Source organism: Haliaeetus albicilla, chromosome 22, assembly GCF_947461875.1.
Source record: "Haliaeetus albicilla chromosome 22, bHalAlb1.1, whole genome shotgun sequence".
NCBI classification, from domain to species: Eukaryota; Metazoa; Chordata; class Aves; order Accipitriformes; family Accipitridae; genus Haliaeetus; species Haliaeetus albicilla.
In genome coordinates this window covers 4440462-4461378 of record NC_091504.1, presented here as the reverse complement: position 1 = coordinate 4461378, position 20917 = coordinate 4440462, and the positions used below count along the sequence as shown (strand labels likewise).

The 20917-nt window shown below is 41.5% G+C and overlaps 1 long non-coding RNA gene and 1 pseudogene across 1 annotated transcript in view; both read right to left on the bottom strand.

Moving 5' to 3' along the window:
- The window catches only part of LOC138690402 (uncharacterized), a 110014-nt gene that overhangs the window by 81873 nt on the left and 7224 nt on the right, over positions 1–20917 (bottom strand). The window lies entirely within an intron of this gene.
- On the bottom strand, positions 2156–20779 carry LOC138690594 (poly(A) polymerase gamma-like; annotated as a pseudogene).

Below are 20917 nucleotides of genomic sequence, written 5' to 3'. Positions count from 1 at the left end.
CCTCCAAGCCCCACACACAGAGCAACCAGCTAAGAAAGCAGACAGAAAACAGCAAAGTCTGCAGGAAGTCTGGTATCAAGGAGCCTCCCTCACCTTCAAGTCCAAGATATTTTCTGGCTCTGGTCATCTTGTCTTCAGCACGATCACAATTAAATACATTCAGTATTGGGTTTAGGGTCTTAGGGGGATGTATTGTGGTAGAAGCAAGAGAAAACAATGCGTTTGTTACTGGGTTTTGTTTTAGTTTAGGCATTTACTTACTTGGGGTTTGTGGATAACCCTGAGGATCTTGCAAAGCTAGCACCGATTGCTTTACTTTTCAGTAAAAACAAAAATGAGAAAGAAGGCCACATACAGCTTTTCTCTCCTTCAGGTATTCCAGAAAGAACTTGCCCTACTACCAGCTCCATCTGGCAAATGACTAAAAACCTCTGTCCCCAGATGATCAGTGATAAGACACTATGCCAGGAAGTGATGTGATGATGCAATTGGTAACAGCTAAGAGGTGCTTCTTCTAGCACTGACTCTTGGTGACCTACGCTGGACCAGATTCAGACAGGACTGCTAGAGTCAACAGCAGCTGCAAAGTTATAACCGCATATGTTTCCCAGAGCATATGAAAGCCTGCTGGAAGGATTCACCCTAAAGGACAGGAACCACGCTTGGCAATATTGTCTCTAGCTTGGGTTGTTTCCTTCTGTGGATTGTAGGGAGAGGAGTCTTTATGCATGAGGAACTTGCCTTTCAATCACTTTGACAGAAGACTTGCTCCATAAACAAAGGAAAACATTTCAGTTGAATTGGTGCAGTTTGAACTTTATTTAAAACAGCTGTAATCTAATCTGCACAGTGCTGGGGCAGCATCCAACCTCTGCAATAGCCAGGGAAACTCCAGAACAGCAACATCACTCTGCACGGGGCCAAGCGTTGAGTCAGGGTAGATTAAAGCGTGTAATCTGACCTATGCTGGATCAAGTCCAGGAAACTAGTAACCTGACTTCTTCCTAAACTTCTTCTTAACACCCTAAGAGTGAGGGGGGATAAAAACAACAACAACAACAAAGCACAATTAGAAGATACTTCTGCAAAGCAAGAGTTAAAAAAAAAATCCATGTAAAGGCATATACTTTGATATCAATTAGCCAGGTTAGTTTGAGACCAGCTGCAGAAATGCATGTGCTGACTAGAGGTTAAGGGCACAACAGCCTTTAACAGTCTTGGAATATTCAAGTGGAAGAATTTGTTTAAAAGCATGGTAATATTACAGGCTTGTAGACCATTACAAAACACTTTTCATAGTTGCTTTGCTGTTTATCTTATCACCTACTTCAGCTTTAATTCCCTCAAATTCACGATGGAGTTTTATTTACACAAGTGCTGAAGTTGTATACCTACTGTAACTAGTACACAGACCTGACAGTATTGAAAGACCATGGTTTTAACACAGGTCACAAAACCAAGGTAACCATTTTATAAACTCAAGGTGTAGCTCTGCTAAAAGCCACTTAAGTAACATGGGTTCTCTTTCTTAATTTTAACCTGTGAGTAAACCTAAGCCTTGCACTCTTAAGTTTTGGGGTTTTTTCGAGGGGAGGAGGAGGAATAAGACCTCTCAAACCCACTAAGGCACATTTTCTAAGAGATGAATTGCACTTGAAGCAAGCTGGAAACCAGAGGTAATAAAGGAAAAAAGGTAAGTATATGGTCATGGTCATGCTTTCTCCACAAGTCTGGAATACCAGCAGTAGGGGGAATGCTGGAGAATGAAGGCCGTGCAAGATAGCTACATGCCCCTTCGGTCTTGTCACTAGGGTTTGAGGTGGATGCTTAAGATGATCAGAGCTCAGAATTGCGGTTTAAGCCAAGCAACTAATTTTAAAAGAAGTCAGGGGTATCTGTTGTCCGCACAGCAAACTGGGACTTCAGCTGTCAACACAGTTTGCAAGCTGCACTATTCAGAGGGTGTGAATTCAAAACCTGGAAATACTAGAAGCAGGAAAGCAGTGTTCCTAGTCTCCTCAAATTTACTCTACCATGACATCACCATTTTGTAGAACATCATACTTTTTGTGGCACTGCCCTGCCCGCCTTACATTTGGTTTACTTGTTTGGGGTTTTTAAGCAGATCCCACGTGCATTAAAAAACAAACAAACAAACAAACCAACCAAAATTATTTTTGGAAGACAGTATTTTACAGTACATACGAAAATACTCTGGAAAAACATACAACTTCATTTACAAAAACACCAAGTTATAAAGAAATTACAATAAAGAGATAGCACAACATTTCTTTCATAGGATCAGAACTTCTCCCCACCCCTCAAAAAACCCTCATGCACTTAACTGGGTAAGCAGTGTTACCGGTTTACAGAACTGGAACTTCAGACTACTACAAGTTTTCATGTAACCACGTAGAACAGCTTTCAGGGTTTATCTGAAAACACTCTCTGCATGCCAATTCCTTTCAAGACTCTACCTTGCAGGTGGGTAGCAGTGTCACAACAGCCTTGGCTATTGCAATGTTTAAGTACATCTTCAGCTGTGTGTTCTGAGTTTAGCTTTCCTACCCAGCGACAACAAAAAAGCCCTCAAGTCTCATGCTGGAGCAGTCTCAAGACAAAAATCAGATACAACGGCATGGGACACGTCTATCATCTCCATACCTTGGTAGCATCCTCTGCTGCATTGTCTTCAATACGTCAATTATTTATGGGCCTCCATGGGAGGCAATACTTGTGTAGCGCGTGGCCGTGTTAGGCAGGGGACAGCTGCTAGCTGAGGAAGCTGAGCACCATTGTGATAGATGACCAGGAGTGTATGTGCCAAACGGGAAAATAGTTTAAGACAAGAACAATATATGCACATGCACTAGGAAAGCACAAATGAATACAAGCACGTTCATACACACTTGAAACCACAACGTGGTTGCAGTAACTACTTAACCTGTTTACATACATTCTGAATCCAAGTCACAGGGCAGCTTGGTTTTTGTGGCCTTTTCCAAAGCTGTTTCAGCTAGTGACAGTCAAGACTTTTAAAAAGACTAATAGGGATAACTCTTACAAGAATATATTTGGGAAATGAAGACTGAAAAAAGTTAAACTAAAAAGCATATTTTTGTTTACATCAATAAACGCGTAGAGTATTGATGTGAGGTAGTCTAGGCACTAGAAGAGTCCATTCAGCTTTTCAGTTAGCCCACTGAGTAAAACCCCTTCCCAATTACATTGTCTGTAGATCTGCTGCTGACATCTTCTGGATTGCCACCGCCTTTGAATGCTGAATCCTGGCCAGTTAACTAGAAGAACAGAACACACAGACTCAAAATAATTGCTATACTGAAGTTACCTTCATATTTGAGTACAGCTTCCAGTCAACACATTAAACGTATTAGTGGCCATCCTTAAAACAACATTTAGACAACACTACCCTTACCACACAGGAATCTCAAGCCTCGCAAGAAGTCGTACTACCCAAACCTTGAACTCTGTACCTGAAGTATTCAATAGTAGGTAACAGTTCTGCAAGCTGATTCTTTACGAGTGTCAAAATTGAGTTTCTTCTAGTTGTTCTGTGCCTCAAATCAGAGGTCAAGCCACACAAACAGCTGTTTAAGGAGAGTTATGTATAGCAAGAAAACAAATCAAGCATTAATCAAAAGCTTCCACAAAAACAAGATTTCACAAGCAACTCCACACGGTCATTTCAGCAGTGGACAACCTGTTGAGTAGGCTGCTGATTTCTAAAGCAGCAAAACTATCAAGAGGCATTCAAAAATCATCTGCCAGAACAAGATTAGCTCATACATCTACATTTATAAGATTCATATCCTCTTCCTTCTGAGATTTGGGGTTTTTTTCTGAATTAAGAACTGCTTCCAGTTCATTGAGCAATCGGTCAGTGCAGTAATATACAAGTACAGTAGTATTTGGAGAGCCTGCCACCAGACCAAAAACAGTCACTAGTGCCAGATCTTGGGAAAAAAAATAAATGTTTAATAGCTATACAGTATGTTCAAGACAATTTCTCACACCTACATCCTAGTAAAACTAGCATTATGCTTAAATTTAGATTCCTGAATCCACTGGGGATGCATATATGCATTTCTTCTCAGTTATGTCATTCATTGTACATCAAGAATTAATTCTACTTCAAACCCTCCCTGGCCTAGCCCCCCTTCCTTACCTTTTCTCCGTCTGCTAGTGTTTTGGGGCGTTCTTCTGATGGAGGTGAATGAGGTCCTTCAGTGGTCACTGAATAAGGTCGTTTAGGTGCAGTGTTCTTAGGAACTGTAATTCGAGTCCCACTTAATTCATGCTGTCCTTGGACAAAACGTGCTCCTGGTTGAGAAGCTGTGTTACGTCCTGGAATGGTGCTACCAACTGGAGGTCCCAATGTTCTTATTGCAACTGTAGCCTCCACTTCTGTAAGAGACACCGCGCTTCTAGAGTTCAGCCATGAAATTAAAGACTGCATTCCACCCACTACGTCAATACATACTTGAATCAGGAACAGGAATGGAGAGTCCCTTAGACACTGATGGCACAGCTACACGAGGTAGCTTCTCTCTCTTGTTAGCACCGTTAGATTTCTGGTACACAGCATTTCTGTAAGAGTCAGATGCTAGAGTTATAAAATGCTCGTTTGTAAAATACTACACATTTCCTTTCCAGAAAGCCCATGCAAGACACATGTGTGTCTTCTTAGCTCATTGTAACAGCTCTACCAAACAACAAACTCACAGGCAAACTAGCACGAGATCTTCATTTTGCTGAACTTCAGACCGCAAATTTAAACTTCAGCGTTTTCTTTAGTCAGTCTCTATGTACTTGTACTGTCTTCCAGCTTAGTATATCCAGCACTCTGTACTGCTTTTCATGAATGTATCTGCTCTACCCATACAGGCATCCCATTTTATTTTATTTTTAATGCTACTCCTACAGTACCAAATGGTCTGAACACAGCAGGCATTACACATTTGGTACTCTTGGGCTATTACTCTCAAGATTACATATTCCTCCTGGGCTGAAGTAGCTCATGAACAAGCAGACCTCCCAGGAAGTGACACACACTTTTACTGCCCGAGTTCTCATACTGCTGCACCAAGGCAGCAGCAGCTCTAGTGTTGCTGTGATCAAGATCAGCACTTCAGTAGAACATCATACTGCTTGGCATTAACCATACTTTTTGTTAGAAGGAACAAAATTACCTACGTAAAAAACACTCCAGCTTCAAGTTACACACTAGCCCAAGGGGATCTACATTCAAGACCAAATAATTCCTCCGGTATCCACTTCTCCTTTCTTCTGACATGTCTTCTTGTACATTAAATTCATTTTTTCAAGGATTTCTTTAACCTGCCTCCCCCCACGTGCCCAAAGGAGATGACAGCTTTGTTCCTGAAGCCATTAGAGCCCTCCACATGCTTATGAACAACACAGATTCAAACAAGAAATCCTAGACCTCATTCACATCGCGAGTCAGTTAAAAAGCAGCTTCTTCACAGCTTTAAGGTTATGGTGCTAACCTTTCTCTCTCGGCTGTAGAGGTGTCCACTTTAGAAATCTTATGTAACAAAGAGGAATTATCTGGTGTTCTGGAGCCCGTGTCTCTGGAACTGTCCAAACAGCTTCCATCTGAAGAAGTCCTTTTGCGCTGAAGCCCACCAGCATTTTGACTAGTACCTGGCATGCTTTGCTGAAACAACAACATCAAAATAATGAAGTCTTCAAGTAATTATTAAAGCAAAAAAAAAAATATTGCCAGAAGAGCCCAATTTTTATTATACCTTCTTTCTTTTCTGTAAGGTTTCTGCAGGCAAAAAATGGTGGAGGTGCTTTCTCTTCACATGAGCTGCCTCGATCTTCATACCTTCCTTTAGCACACTGAGGTAGTTAGCCTGGCTGTAAACTAACAGGAAATTTAGTGTTGTAGCTTAGTGGGAATGTTTGCGTTGGGTATTTGTCAAAGTTACACATGGTTTTGTTAGAAACAGCAAGCCTTGAAGTCTGCCCAGCCCAAACAAAGAACAAGAAGTTGTCTCAAGATGAAAGTGACCCCAGATGCCCATTTCACATCCAGTACAGACCAGATACGTAACAGCTATTTTAAGTTCAAACATGCATTTATGTGCTCAGTTACAGCTGTGGTTTGCTAGTCATGCAGCTCACCTCTGAGCTGATTTTAACCTGAAGGAGATCATACTCCTTAACCCTTAGTTGTCTGGTTGAAGATAGATCTCGATGACTTTCTGAATCAACCCAATTGTGCTCAGCTGATGAGAGAACAGACACCTTACTCAAGATTCAGACTAGTTTTGTTTATTTGATATTTACAGTGGCGACTGTGCGTTTTTTTCCTAACAGTCCTGTACCATCATACAACTTTTCAGTAATTTAGGTGTTAAAACTCTACCTGTCCAAGACAGACTGGATTTGAAGGACATCTGACTTATCAGAACCACTACAATTTAAACCAGTTCTTCTTAAGTGCCTGCAAACAACCTTCCATGCAACTAAAAAACGCTATACTAGCACAGCAGTTTTTACAGAATTAAGGCACATTTAGACAAGTTTAACAAGCCTGTCGTGAGCATAGCTGGAAAGTCAGCTTACTAGCATACAGAGTGGGAATCAAAGGAAGGACACGCAACCCAAACAAAAAGGCTTACAGCAAGTCTTTCTGCAGGAGATCTAGAAGTGAAATAAAAGCACAAATACGAACATTCACACCAGCAGGAACAGTTGCTTCAAAGTAAATTCAATAATGTTTTTATGGAAAAGTGAGATAAAGTTCATTTAACAAAAGCCTTCCAAACTGTGAGCCTTATACTCTTGAGCCCATCAACTTTGCCCTCTAAAAATATTCTCTCAAAGTCAAGGCACATGATAAAAGCTTTCTTGCACGTAACTACTGGTCACTCCCACATTTGCCAAAGGATATCACACCTCTCAAGAAATACCTTTTCTGGCCAACCTCTCTGCGTTCAAACCCTATATCTGAAACATACGATAGGCTGTGCTTCACTAAACTGAGAGCGCACAGCTCTGCTAATCAAGTCTGTGCACAGAAATACAGGATTTAACATTAGTTCTAGCCTCTCAGCAGTACACGAACCTTGTTGACGTGATTTACATTTGCCACAACATTCAAACACAGTGCCACTGGATGTAACGTACAAGACAAGCATCAGTTCGGGTAACAGTGCAAGTCTGAGGAAGTCACCCCACCTGGCCTGAAACTCAGACAAGCGTTTTGATGCCTATTTTCTGTGCTTTTCTCATATCCCAAAGCGTGAGCTAAAAAGAAGGTCCGCTTTTACTGCATTTACTCATGTTGTCTGAGCAACACAACACACAGCTCACGCTGGTACCATGGAGAAATGTTTGTTTGCACTGATGAAGAGTTTAAAGGAGTGCACTGTTTAGAACTTTTTGTCCAAACACACTTGTCACTTCAGAAGAGTAACCCGATTTCCTTAGTTTGTCATTATGATAGCAAGGCATGAGCCTCACAGCACACGTGCACTTCTGAAAGGCACAAGAGCAGTCAGCTTGGGAAGAAGTAAACAGACTGTGGAAAAGACCTATACTTTCAGACGACTGCTCAGCCCCAAACCCCTTTATTCTAGCATTATCTAACAACGCTTGCGATATTACTTTATTTCTGCATCTATCAAAAGGAATAAAGTAAGATGAACATGGAGCTTGACGTGCAAGACTGCATGTCGTTACGATGCGACCACTCACTGCCTTTCAAAGTTCTGGGATGGTATCATACACAAACTGTTCTTTTGGAAACAATACTGTCAACAGGCATTCACAACTTATTTTAGAGCCTGATACAGTTAATTCCCACTTCCAAAGTTCAGCAACTGACAACTGCTTTTGACAAGTGTAGCTACACCCAGTAAATGGACATCTCTCTCCTGGCTTCACATCCGACTGTCCACTTCAGGAATCGCAGTTCCTTTCTGATCGTTTACTATGACCTGCAGAACTGTTATTTCACATATGGGATATGGTATATAGGACCGTAGTACACACTTTTGTTTCAAGGTGGACTTACATTGCCAAAGCGTCAAAATAGTATGTTTCTAAGGCTAATCTTCTACGTGTCACGCTCTACAGAAATAGCTAATAGCTAATACCAGAAGGAAGCACAATTCACTTTGCGAAGCAACTTACACTAGTATAAAAAAATGAAACCCTACGAGACTAGAGCAAAATAGAGGCTTACCTGTATCCTTGAATGACTGTATAACGCACGTTAAATCAACGTTAACACTTTCTGCATTTTCCACTTTCCTAAACACGATTCCAAGAAACCACATTGACACATATCCACTCCTAAAAAGACAGAGTCACAAATCTATCATTTATGCACAGATGCCAGTTATTTGGGTGCTAGTATCTACTCTCAAGAAGGGATTAAGCAAAACAGTTTAGTTGTACGCAGCAGCTAAAGATTGGAGTCAGCCCATACTCAAGTTCTCCGAGAACTCCTCCCTCAAGTTCTCCCTTCTTTAAAAAGATCCTACATGCTCAGAACCTTGCCTGTCAGATGTCGTACCTACAAAACAGTAGGTACGTAACTGAGCATCTCTCACAGGTAAGCTGAGGTGAAGGGATATAAACAAGGTACAATACATCAGCCACACTCCAGTTCAGAAAAGTAATGAAACTCACTGTTTACAAAGTTCTCGGCTGCCAGGGAAAGACTGTGGCTTTACATGTGCAATAGATATAAATTCATTCCTCTCCAAGTTTCCAACCAGCACACGAATTTTAGATTCCACAAGGCCAATCCTGATAAGAACAAGAGACATTTACTCATTTTTGACTGTATCCAGCACAGTAGTTATATGCTTTCTTATAACACAATGCTAGTACAAAAATGCTAACCAGTCAGTAAGTAGTAAGTTTCATTCAGCTGAGCAGACACTAGATATTTATATCACACACACTGGAGCTGGAGATGTTTCCAGGGACATTGGAGCTTCAAAGTTTCCAAAGACAGAGGCAGTAAGTAAGTTTAACTTGTACTCTTAACAGGTCAGACACAACACTTCAACATATAACCTATGATGAAAATATCAACAAGAAGCAGATTCCCAGCACCTCTGGCTGCATTTTGAAGTGCAGCAAAACTTCTTTTTTACCCCAAAGATCAGGGAGAACAACCGTTTAGAAAAGGCTCGAGCACAACTCTTCCATTACACCTGAGTAAAGATGCTATTCTTCCTGCAGATTGACCTGTGAAAAGAGTTTACCCTCTTCCAGCCAAACTGAAGAATATAGTTCCTTTAATAAACAAACGATCCAGTCAACACAGTCTCATCAGAGACTTACCCAAGAAATGTATCATGACCACAAAGGCTATTCTTTTAAATGAAGTACTGGCATTTTACCCTTCTACCTAAAACACTGCTACCCTTGAAAGCAGTCAGAACTCTGTACATTCTTCACAAGTATCTTATGTTGATGAACAACAGAGATGTGCCATCTATTCCCAAATCCATTCAAGAGTTGGTGAACTAAACTTGTTCTTAGAGCAAACGGAAGCAGGTTTGTCTTCTGCTTTTCATTTTCCCAGATGCAAAACTAAGCCCCATTTGCTGCCACTTCTGTCACTGCAAAAACGTCAGCTTTTACTGCAGCCAGAACTTTCCTCATCTTTATTGTGAGATACAATAAGCCTTCTTCACTTCAAACATTTCACATTAAAAACTATTTGGCTCTAAGCCCTCTGCCCATAACTCCTTGTTGTATACCTAACTGCGACTGACATCAAGCTGTAGCTGACACGATTTTTAAGTGAACAAATTAACAAGTTCAGGTAAGAGGTATTACCTACTAGAGCTATTTTTCAACAGGAAAGAAGATGTCTTTCAGAGGTAGCACAAGAATTAAATCATTTGCCTTAAACTGCAAGCCAAACCCTGAAGTATAACCAAAGTGTCCTCAGAACAGGGGTCTGGTACACACAGCTATTTTCCTTGCTTACTTGAGCAAGGCAGGCAAAGCACTCGTTTCTTCAGAATAAGAACACCACACACATTACAGTACCTTAATTCCTCACCGTTTCCCCTTATTTCAAGACTCACAGTTAGTCAGCCCATTCACACAGGTTCAACAAGTTATTATTGGCATGTCTCCCTTGAGACAGTGACAAATACCATGTCAGAAGCAGTCATGTTCTCTAACCACAGTTGAAGTGGTTCTCACATTACCTTTCACAAAGTAGATCAGCACTCCTGCAATTTACCTATCCACTACCAAGCATGCTGAGATGATCATTTCCAGCACTAAACACAAGATGCCTGAGCACACTACTAGATTAAAACTCAGTAAACACTATTTATCAGCATTCAGGTACTCTGTGCAGACGGTCAGGTTTCACCCCGATTAAACAGCCTTGTTTCACTTCACTGGAGAAAAGTAGGCTCTGGAACAGGCGGACTACCTAACCAGAGCAACTTAGCATTGAGTGCAATCTAGTCCTAAATTAAATATTACATCCAGTAAAAAAGCTATGAAACCAAGTCTTCTAAGGCTCTACAACAGTTGTCTTCAAAGTGTCGGGGGGGACGTACCCCAGGGGGTGCACAAGACAATCCACTGGGTCCAGGAAGAAAAGATTAGAGCTTCAGTAATGTGTACGTAACTTGCAAAGAAGTAGATATAGACCGCAACTATGTGTTCAAAAATGACTATTTTTGTTGTTGTTTTGCTCACAGGAGTGCACAAAAGTTTGGAGACCACTGCTCTGTAAGGCAGTAAAAGATCAAGCTCTCCAGTGTCCACTACACATCTGATGACATCAAGTAATCCCCATTTACTTCAGTCTCTGCAACAAGGAACATCTTCCTAACTGAAGTAGCCTTGGGTAAGTAGTCTCCTTAGACTCCTGGCATCTGCTTCTCCAGATGACACAGAGCATACGCACACTAACCCTCTTTGGTCCTTCTCATCATGACTTAGGTCTTTAGGTTAACTTCTTAAACAGCAAGATAACTTATGCTAACTTCCCTTCACAAGAAAGCTTTTAGTTTTGCTGAGGAACTGCCTACTTAACTCCGTACTGTATTCCATGCCTAGCTGCACAGTCAAATACTTTATTTTTGTGAACTGTATTAACCAAATGAAGCGCAACACTGAACTGAGCGTCAATGATGTATTGAACCCACACTCAAAGCAAGACTTACCCCTCCAAGTGATGCTCTTTAGTAGAGGCACTAGCAGTCAGCACAATATAATGTCTAGAAGAAAAGAAAAAGTAACATCCTAGCTCAGGACTTGATATTCCTTCAAATGAAACCAAAACTGCCTTAAATGTATAGAAAATGACTTCCAGACAAGACACAGTATATCCTGCAGGCAGCACAGTATTAACTGAAGAAAAACTGATTACATCCTTCAGAATTGCGTTCTGCTGCCTTCTGAGTATCAGAGCTGATTTTTTTTTAATAAAAACAGTGTCAGTGGCAAAACACAAACAGTTTTTCTATCTTCCCTCTACTTATCCTTACCAAAATTCCTATGACTACCTCCAGCTTCTGAAAAACAAACATATCAATGCCATCTCGTATTTCGACTGCAAGCTAAAACTCACTATGCTAACCAGTACGGCAATCATTTCAAGTTCAGGTAACAGATTTCATACATACTTGTATTTCTGAAAGAAGTCCAGTGGTTCAAAGAGCTTTGACCAGTCTGATTTTCCTTGGAGAATCTCATTCGTAACTGCAAGACCTACAATTAAGGTTGAAAACCTTACTACCATTTTGTCTTTAAGACTAGCAGAGCATGATAGAAACTTTATAAGAGAAAGGTTTTGAACAGCAATTGACAGATCAAAACGCAGGAATTCCCTTGACACAATACAGGCCTACTACAACAGTTCATTGTAAAACTGGTCCCTTGTTGCCTGCAACAGGTATACTTCCCAGAGAACTCTTCTGCCTAAAAGGGCACAACACCGCACGGAATATAACCAAGTCAGGTAATGTGGTTTCATATTGCAAGAATTACACCTTTTAAGCAGTTAATAAGCATGGAAAGAACTTTACCGTGTCTGAACTCCTCCACCATTACCGCTCGCGTTGATGTAGATACGTTGTATGTAGAGTTCTGCTGCGGATAGGCTGGGGTGATGATAGGCATTACGTGGTATCGGTCTGATGGGTTCACCTGTGATGTTAAAACAATTGTGCTCGGCACCAGCAGCTTAGCTTAGAAGAAAGGTTAAAGGCTTCCAAATTTAAGATTGCTCTCTTCCTGTTGTTTCAGCAATACAGGTCTTGGCCACTCCCTAAACAAGAAAAGCCAGGAACTGACCGTCCATTTAAAACTCTGCCATGTAATTCAGGGTAGGACTGAATGGTGTTGGTCTAAATCTTACATAAAGAACCACCTCAGAAAGTGTTACTGCTTTACGCAAATCAAAATAGTCATAAATAGCTCTTATCATTCTGAAAAAAACAAGAAGAACTTGTTCACCAGAGTAGAAGCCAAAGCGTTTGGGTAGAGTTGACACGTTCTCGCTACTAGCACAGCACAGGAAACCCCACCAAGAAATCCCAGCACGTTGGAGTAAATGCCACGTCCTACAATGCAGACATTGTCCTTAGCCTGTAGTCTTCCCATGCCCAAGTATAGTCCTTCAAATTTACAGCACCACCTTCACAATCTATAGAATACCTAGCACCCTTCAGCCTCCAAGTCAGTTATTTTTGCAGTGCAACGAGGCCAAAACTGTTGGTCCTTACAGCGATGAGAAAAAGAATCGGTACCACACCACTTCCCAAAATACTGCTACTCTGAAATTTGCCTGCACTGCTACAGCTACTGCTTCACTCCAACTTCCCTTAAGAAGAAGGTTCTGCCATTCTTCTAGCACTTGCTCTAGTCACATGCGCAAACGGTATTTTCTTATTCCTTATCTATCAAGCTTTTATACCTCACTGGGCATTTTTATCCTTTCTAGTCAGGTTCCTGGTAAGCAATGCAGCACCTTGTCTTGTAGGCACTCCCCTCATCTCCCCACTCTACCCCCATTAAAAAAAACACAGAATCTACCCCACGGACAGTCCTTGAATCTAAACCAAAACACAGGTTTTGAACTAAAACCTGTTATTTAAACAGCTATCCAAAGATGAAGGACTTCTAACGCTATTGTTTTTTCAGCACGAGGTGCCTCTGAAAAGTTTAAAGATCACAAACAATCACATCACTCACGTTTTGCCCACAGTTTAACTGCACGGAGCGTGAGCCGGAAGTTCTCTTTATTTGGCACTAGGTGCAGTATTTCATCAGTAACTCTGCAGCCTGTAAGAAAAAACAGTTGAAGTACAGCACTTCCTGGTAGCAGGTACAAGTCAGTTCTGTGCTATACTGGATCAATACCTTACAGTTTATCCTGCAAGTCTATGAAAACAAGTTTGCATTACTTGCTTTGTATTACCTTAAAAATCAGAGGTTACACATAACCTTACAGACACATAACATAACAAATTAGAGGTTACACATTCAGTATCACCTCACGTAACCGGTGCCCTCAACAGCTTTTTCATACTTTAGACTACAGCCAACAATTTTCAATAAGGCCCTTCTACAGGATTCCGAAAGCTAGGTTTCCTTCAACAGCCAGGAACAATTAAACCAGTCCGTGTTAAACAGTGAGCAACTTCGGCTTCAGGTATTTTAAATATCCTTTTTTTTTTTTAATGAACTACCACACATTCTTCTCTATCAAGTGCTCTACCTATTCATCTGAAGCAGTTTCTGTGGCAAACTGGAACACCACACACACCCCAATCAAAGAAACATGAAACACAGGTCTATCTAAACACACAACTTGAAACAGCTAAATCTAAGCCCACTCGCCACCTCCTCAGATCTCAAGTATACAGGGGATCAGTTTCTGCATCCTGTACAGAAACCTGGGGTGTGTAACGTGCATTCCATACCAACTTTAGTAACATTTTCTTGTTAAAGATGTGCAAATATGCTTACCATTTAAGCTCCGTATACATCTTATATCCAGGCTTCTGAGACACGAGTTGTCTCTCAGATCAAGATTATCAGCAACAGTTGGCACAGACAGTCTTGCAAACACGAGATCAATCTTAAGAGGAAAAAAGTGCCAACCGTTAGAATGCCCCGCAGTCTGCAAACAGCACACTGGTGGGGGACAGTTCCTCAAGTCTAAAAAGAGTGGTTAACATTTGTATTTAGAATTATGTGACTATAGATACATCTCCCAAGAGATTTATTTGCCAGAAGACTCAATGCAATTTCTAGAAGTTCCCAATTTTATTTACAAAGCCTTCACTGCATCACCCCTTTCTTTTTAAGCTAGGGAAAGGAAGAGGGCATTTTAAGTTGGAAAAGATTACTCTAGACTTAGAGTTTCAATCAAAAGGGAACTTAAAATTATTCACAGAATTAAGACTTAAGTTCAGTCACCTCAACTATCCTTCAGCAAAGGAGAGAGCATTTCCTTTATGCAGTAAGCCCTTTTGATCCTGAAGTATCTGGATTTTAGTACAGTCTGAGGCAAGAAGATTATCCTGTGAAAGTCTGTACCAGATAAAGGCCACAAAAAGGTCACTGAATAAATCTCTTCGTGATAGTGATACCAAGCAGTAACTTGCTTAGGTACTACAGCAGGCAGGTCTTGATTCATTGTATAGGATGTATTCAAGATAGCTGGATTCCTGCAGCTGACAAACCTAGGCGGGAGGCAAATGAGTACTTTCACTTTCCCTTTTCCAGATTGTTTGTCCCATGACCACTTCATTTTGGATCTGCAGCAAAACATTTAGTCTGCTCACATGATTCGTACAGTGAACTACACTGTACACATCCCTCTGTAGGTACCTAGCTTGGCAGAGCTAAGAAGACTTAGCAAGGACACCGCCTCTGCTCCCACTCTGCACGATCCTAGGGATAAATGCTATTCAAGCAGGCTACCCTGGTCTACAGCACAGGCCTAGAAAAAGATGTCCCTGATGCTCCCATGCCTGCTAGGCTCCCTAGGGGCTTATTTTCCTATAAGCTCCCGTTCTACTGCAATGTCTTCTCCTTGGATACGTTGCGGTCCAATATAGCACAGTCACAGCTCCCTGGAAAAGTTATCCTATTCCAAAGCAAGAAAAAATTTACTCACTTAAAGAAATAATAATAAAAAAACAAATGCTTACCTCAATGCCATCAAACTCAAACTTGACAACTGGTACATATGCATCTTCAACTGCCTGGAAAGGAGAGGATAACTGTGTAAGAAAACATGCTTTGCTACTTTAATGTTTCTCCTGAACTACGATCAAATGCAGAATTTACACTGCTAACTACTCAGTATAAAGACTGAGTTGCTTCCAAACCAAAAGAATTGTTCCTAAGCTGCAAGCAGTATAGCAAGCACTAAGATGGTATAATACTAGCTTTAACAAGTTATTTAGACAAGAGATTGGGAGGCTGATCATGTATTGTAATGAACAAACAGTGCACAATGAGCCATCAGTATCAGAGGCTGTAAGGTACTTACCTTGGTGGTGAGGAAGAAAAGCAAGAGATTTCTGTAGCTATCTTACTACTGGTTAACATCCAGAGAAAGCGAGGAAATTCTGTCCGCGTTTGACAGCACGCACTAGCCTCCTGTATTTTTATTTTCTACCATGCCTGAGATGCTATCAGCTACCTTATGGGACAGTTTTCAATTTTGTAGACCACTCGTCAGAAAGGTGCCACAGCCCACTGAGTCTGTCTTCGGTCACCTAAACAAAGGCTCATTAGCTATGCATATGAAGTCTTTCAAAATGTCTGCACAAGGAAGACCAGGCAGAGAGAAACACTTCTCAGGAGTTCGGTTCTATACGCAAGGTACACAACATGTGCACCGGAGGGTCATTTTACAAGGCAGTTTTGTATAGTCACAGCACAGCTCCTATTGACTTTATGCAAAGCTGACTGTGCATCTCTTCTACAAAGTCTCAGGCTGAGTAGCCAGAGAAGAACAGGACCAGAGAAGAATGAATTAGAGGTCCTAAAGTACACCCAGAGGAACACCATGGCAAAGGTACTGACAGAAACCTTTCCACATCACATTCAACTTCCTTAGCTCTCAGGCTGCCCCTTCCTCTACCTGCATGCAGTTACCTTCTTGCCAAGCCCCTTGCTACAGCTAAGATGAAAGCAAGGCTCCTAGGGACAACCTTGCTTTTGGATACTATAGCCCACTCATTCCCAAACCGTGGGTAGGGGAGAAGTGAACCACAGAGATTCTCATTGGACGTACAGTCATTGGGGAAGGGAACCAAAAGCTTGACTTCAACACTTTCCTGCTGCGTAGACAGTATTTTACAAGGGGCTCAGAAACAAGTCCCTCTTTAATTTTGGTCTGTAAGACAATCACTACCAATAGAAGTCTTTAACAGGAATATTCTTATTGTCGGAATTGCACAATCTATCAAGGAGAGAGCTTGCTTACTCTTAGCTTTTTTATTTCCTCCTGACGTTTTAGTTTTTCAAAGAACGACTGAAAGAAATCCGATCTTTCTACATGTCTAGGAGCAACACAAGCCACATCTATGTCAGCACCTGCAAAGAGATGCCATTTCTTCTGTTACTGTTGGAAGACACTTTCAAACATTACAACTATGACCAGACAACAAAAGTTTACCTTTAGTGTGTACTCCAAGCCTGTAAGAACCAAACGTAAATATTTTGCCACCACCATTTGCTACTACTGAAGGGGGAAGATTCTGTGGGTAGAAGAGAAAGAGTTTTCTGGAGAACAGAAGATACACGTTGACCTACGTGCAAGTTTAACTAGCATATAAGTTACTTAGGAAGACTACAACAGCCTCCATAAACAATGTCTTCTCCCTCCCATACTGAGTTGTTAGTCTAATAGACTGATACTGTTTTTCTGAAGGGAGTGCTTGCAACTCACAAACAAATTAACACCATCTAAGAGCCATACCAAAGGCAAGTCTAGAGTAATAATTTCAAACTAGATTGAGTGCTGTAGGCTGTCTGGGGCAAGTTTACTGCCCAGTTACCATCTATGTCCCCCCACAATGTCTTGTTTCAGCTTTGTTAACCGCTACAAGTCAACTGATAGAGCCACTTCACAAATTTATTCAGTGCCCTGAGGACTTGAAGGTCTTCATCTGAAGTATCTTTTATACATTATTTCAATGGCTCTTACTACAGATCTCCTTGATACTTAAGAAGGAAGTTAAATGTTGAACTTTAGCATAAATCCTAGTTAGTATCGCCTTTGGAAGAAACAAAAAGGCTTCAGCTGTTTTGATAAGGACCTATCAAAAAACCTTACCTTGCTCTCACCAAGTTCTGAAATCCATTCTTTGACCAAGTGATTCAGTCTACCAAGAACGACCAGCCTGTAAAGAAAACTCATGTTAAGTTTGCCCTAAAAAACCCCCCAGGACATTAACAAATTTTACAGTCTTGTTATACCTGTGATTCAGTTCTTCCTCCTCTTCCAATACCCCCAATGCTTTCATCGCTTCAAGCAGCTTCTGAGTATGAATGGAATCTATATCCGTAGGAGGAGCCAAGCTAATTGCAGAAGTAATTCCATAGTGCCTTGGAGGCTGGTTCTGCAGCCTAGGAGTACTGGGGGAGAAAATAAAATACCAAAGACTCCACAAAACAAAAAAACCAAAAACCAGCAAAACAACCACCACCACCTTACTGCAAAACACCCTTCCGCTTACAGGTTTCCAAATCAGCTTCTGCCCTTTTGCCCAGCATTAACATAAATGAGGGAAAAAAGATCCTGCTTATGGTTTTTAGATAATTTGACCTAACTTAGAAACTACGTCTTTAAAAAGCACTTGTGGATATAAGAAAAGATCCAAGTTGCTACCATCTGAAGACAGCTTATTTGCATTGCGCTAGACAGTTAGAACTGATTGCCAGGAAATGAAAAGGTTTGAAATCCACTAAGGGTGACACTACGTACAGCACAAGTTTTGGACACATTTCAGTTTCACAGCACTTTTGAGTTAAGGTTATTCCCATCAGCTTCCTGATCACATTAAACAAGACAATTTAACACTGGCTTCTTTTAGTTCAATGTATTTGCTGTGCTTCTACTGATTCTGAAAGGACATTATAGTTGATTGCAGAGCAAGGACAAAGTGGTCTGTTAAACAGAGTTGTTGCAGTAAATTCAGCATTACCTTGGTTTTGTCTATGGAAGAGGATGAAGGAAAACATCAACCAATCTGCAGCTAATGTTGCTAGCAGAGCCTTGTGCTCTTAACACAGCGTTCCATTTTTATAGCTCAGAGGCTTAGCTCTACATACATCTGGATTAATCTAAATCCAAGAGATGTACGTCAGCACGCAGAGCAGCACAAGTTAAGCTCTGTTTGTACAAGGTGCTCAAATCTGCTTTAGCTAGCTCACTGCCCAGTTAGGCAGAGCATTACCAGCTGAAACCAGGAGAGAGAAAGGAGTGGCACAGGAGGTAAGAACTGTACTTAATGGATCAAGGGTCTCTACAGAAACACTAGTAGCAAAAGGGGACACACATTAAAAAGGTCTACAACTCATCGTGCTTGTCAAAGAGTCCATATCCAGACCCTAAGGCTACAGGGATTAATGATGGCATTATTCAAACCGGCTATTTTCCTACTTCACAAATGGACAGCTCCAAATCTTAGCTGGGTTAGTCAAGAGACGCTTAGAACTATTTAAGGTATCTGACCCACTTTGGCTGGAATGGGATGAGGAAATGCTCAAAGGACAGCCTCAACACTTGATTTTAAAAAGATAGCTTATTACAACTCCTTATTTCTAATTGTTGCCTTTACTCTGCCACTGAGGGAAGATGGATTTCTCTCTCGCAGAGTAGCTTTGTCCAACTAGAGACATAGCTTTTAGTCACCTAGTGGGCTCCCCCACCCCCCTTCTCTATGAGCTCATTTTTCAAACTTTTTTCTAGGCCTTTTCCAAAAAGCTGGAGGGGGTGGGGGGCGGTATTAGGACTGTAGTCCTATTAACTAGTCTCCCCAGTCAGAACGGCTGTTTACTTTCAAGTGTAACTAGGCCCTGACCTAATTTGCCCTGCCTTGTTTATAGGCATTGTCAGCTTCCACTTCATAAGTAAAAATATTCCTAATGCGTATTTTCCTTCTTATGATACCATTTTCATAACAAATACAGAAGGAAAGCCTATGTTTAATTGCTGTGCATTACATCTAAATTAAAACGCCTACAGCAGCAACTTCCTACATGCTTTACGTATTACTTGCAGTGTACAACTTGCACTTCAGAAAGTTTGCACAACACAAGAATGGCTTCTAGACTTTGCTAGCATCCAAGATCTTTCCAGTGTACAGAAGGCCACCACCTAGCTGCCTTTCATTGCTCCATTCTTCCTACAGAGGCTATAATTAGAGACTGACATAAAGGACAATATCAATGAGATATATCTGATATTACGAAGAGCCAATTCTTTTAGTCAATAGTAGATATTTTTCAGTTGCTTGCATGTATTACTGAAAATTTGATCTCACACCTTAAAAGTTGAGGAAAATGGCACTTGGAAAGTTTTACTGAGAGAGTGACTTATGCCCAATAGAATTCGTTCCCCTTTTAGAATTAATTAATTAAATAAATAAAGACATAAAACCTTCCTTCTCTCTCTCTCAACTGTACCAGGCTGCCAGGCACATACAAAGAAGAGATCTTATGAGACAAAGTAGCATACGTGGCATACTACCTATTCCTCCACCAGCCTTCTGTTTAAATGAGAAGTCTGTGGCAGTTTAATATTTTGCCAACTCTTGCTATGATTTGTCCACCATAGGGAACACCTCCAACATACTTCTGTTGCGAGAGATCCCAATTTTATACAAGAAGTTCAACTGATTTGCTCTAAGTTTTGTCGCTCCTTTATAGCTTCACAAAGCTGCGAGCCATTTCTCCTGCATACTCCGAGAGACAACGGATAAGTTTACACTATTACAGTTCAGGGAGTTGCCTTCAGCCATCAGGGAGGTGTAGGAGCCTTCACCGTGAATGCGTCTCTCCCACTCATGAGGTCGGCTTGCCTCCAGCCAGGTAGAAATGTATCACTCCAGCCTTTTCCACCCTCACCACTTGGGAGGAGGAATGACTGGAAATTAGCTCCTGAACCCCCAAAACTGATAGCACAAACCAAACAAAGCCAAAAAACCCCAAGCAACAAACCAACCAAACCCAACCAACCAAGAAAACCCCCAAACCCCATGACCTTCACTGAAGTAAAACCACCTACACCTTCCATTCCTACCACACAAACTCATGCTAAAAATAGCCTGCAGACACCTGCTGGCAAGCTAAAGCACCTTGTTCCTGATGACAGCATTCAGAGAAAGCCACCTTTTTTTCTGCCTTGAAGCTGGGTCAGTAGCCCAAGAGCAGCACCCAGCCGCAGCCCGTTACGAGCTTACGGTGACGACGCAATGCCGAGACACGCACAGAGGACCTTATGCACAACTACGTTAAAAACAGGGGCTCTGACAAATTTTTCCAACCGAAATGATTCTATGACTCTATAAAGGAGCTGCTTGTCTTGTTGGGTTGGTATTTGAATGAGCCGTTGGTACTGCTGTTGGTACCCAACCTGACGACAGGTTTGCAGGAGATGGGGGATATCCTGGAGGGGGGACAGTGTACCCAGCAGACGGAGGCTGACCAGGTGGAAACTGAGGAGGAAACGGGCTTGGTGGTAGCCCCAGTGGAAGAGGAAGCGCATGGGGTGCTGGAGGATACACGGAAGGTGGAGGCACAGGCACAAAGACTGGTGTTGATGCTGGTAATGTTGGGGCCCAAGTCCTTTGGGTACGTTCACTGTTTGTGCGGCCTCGATTTGAGCTTCTAAAGAAACCCCCAC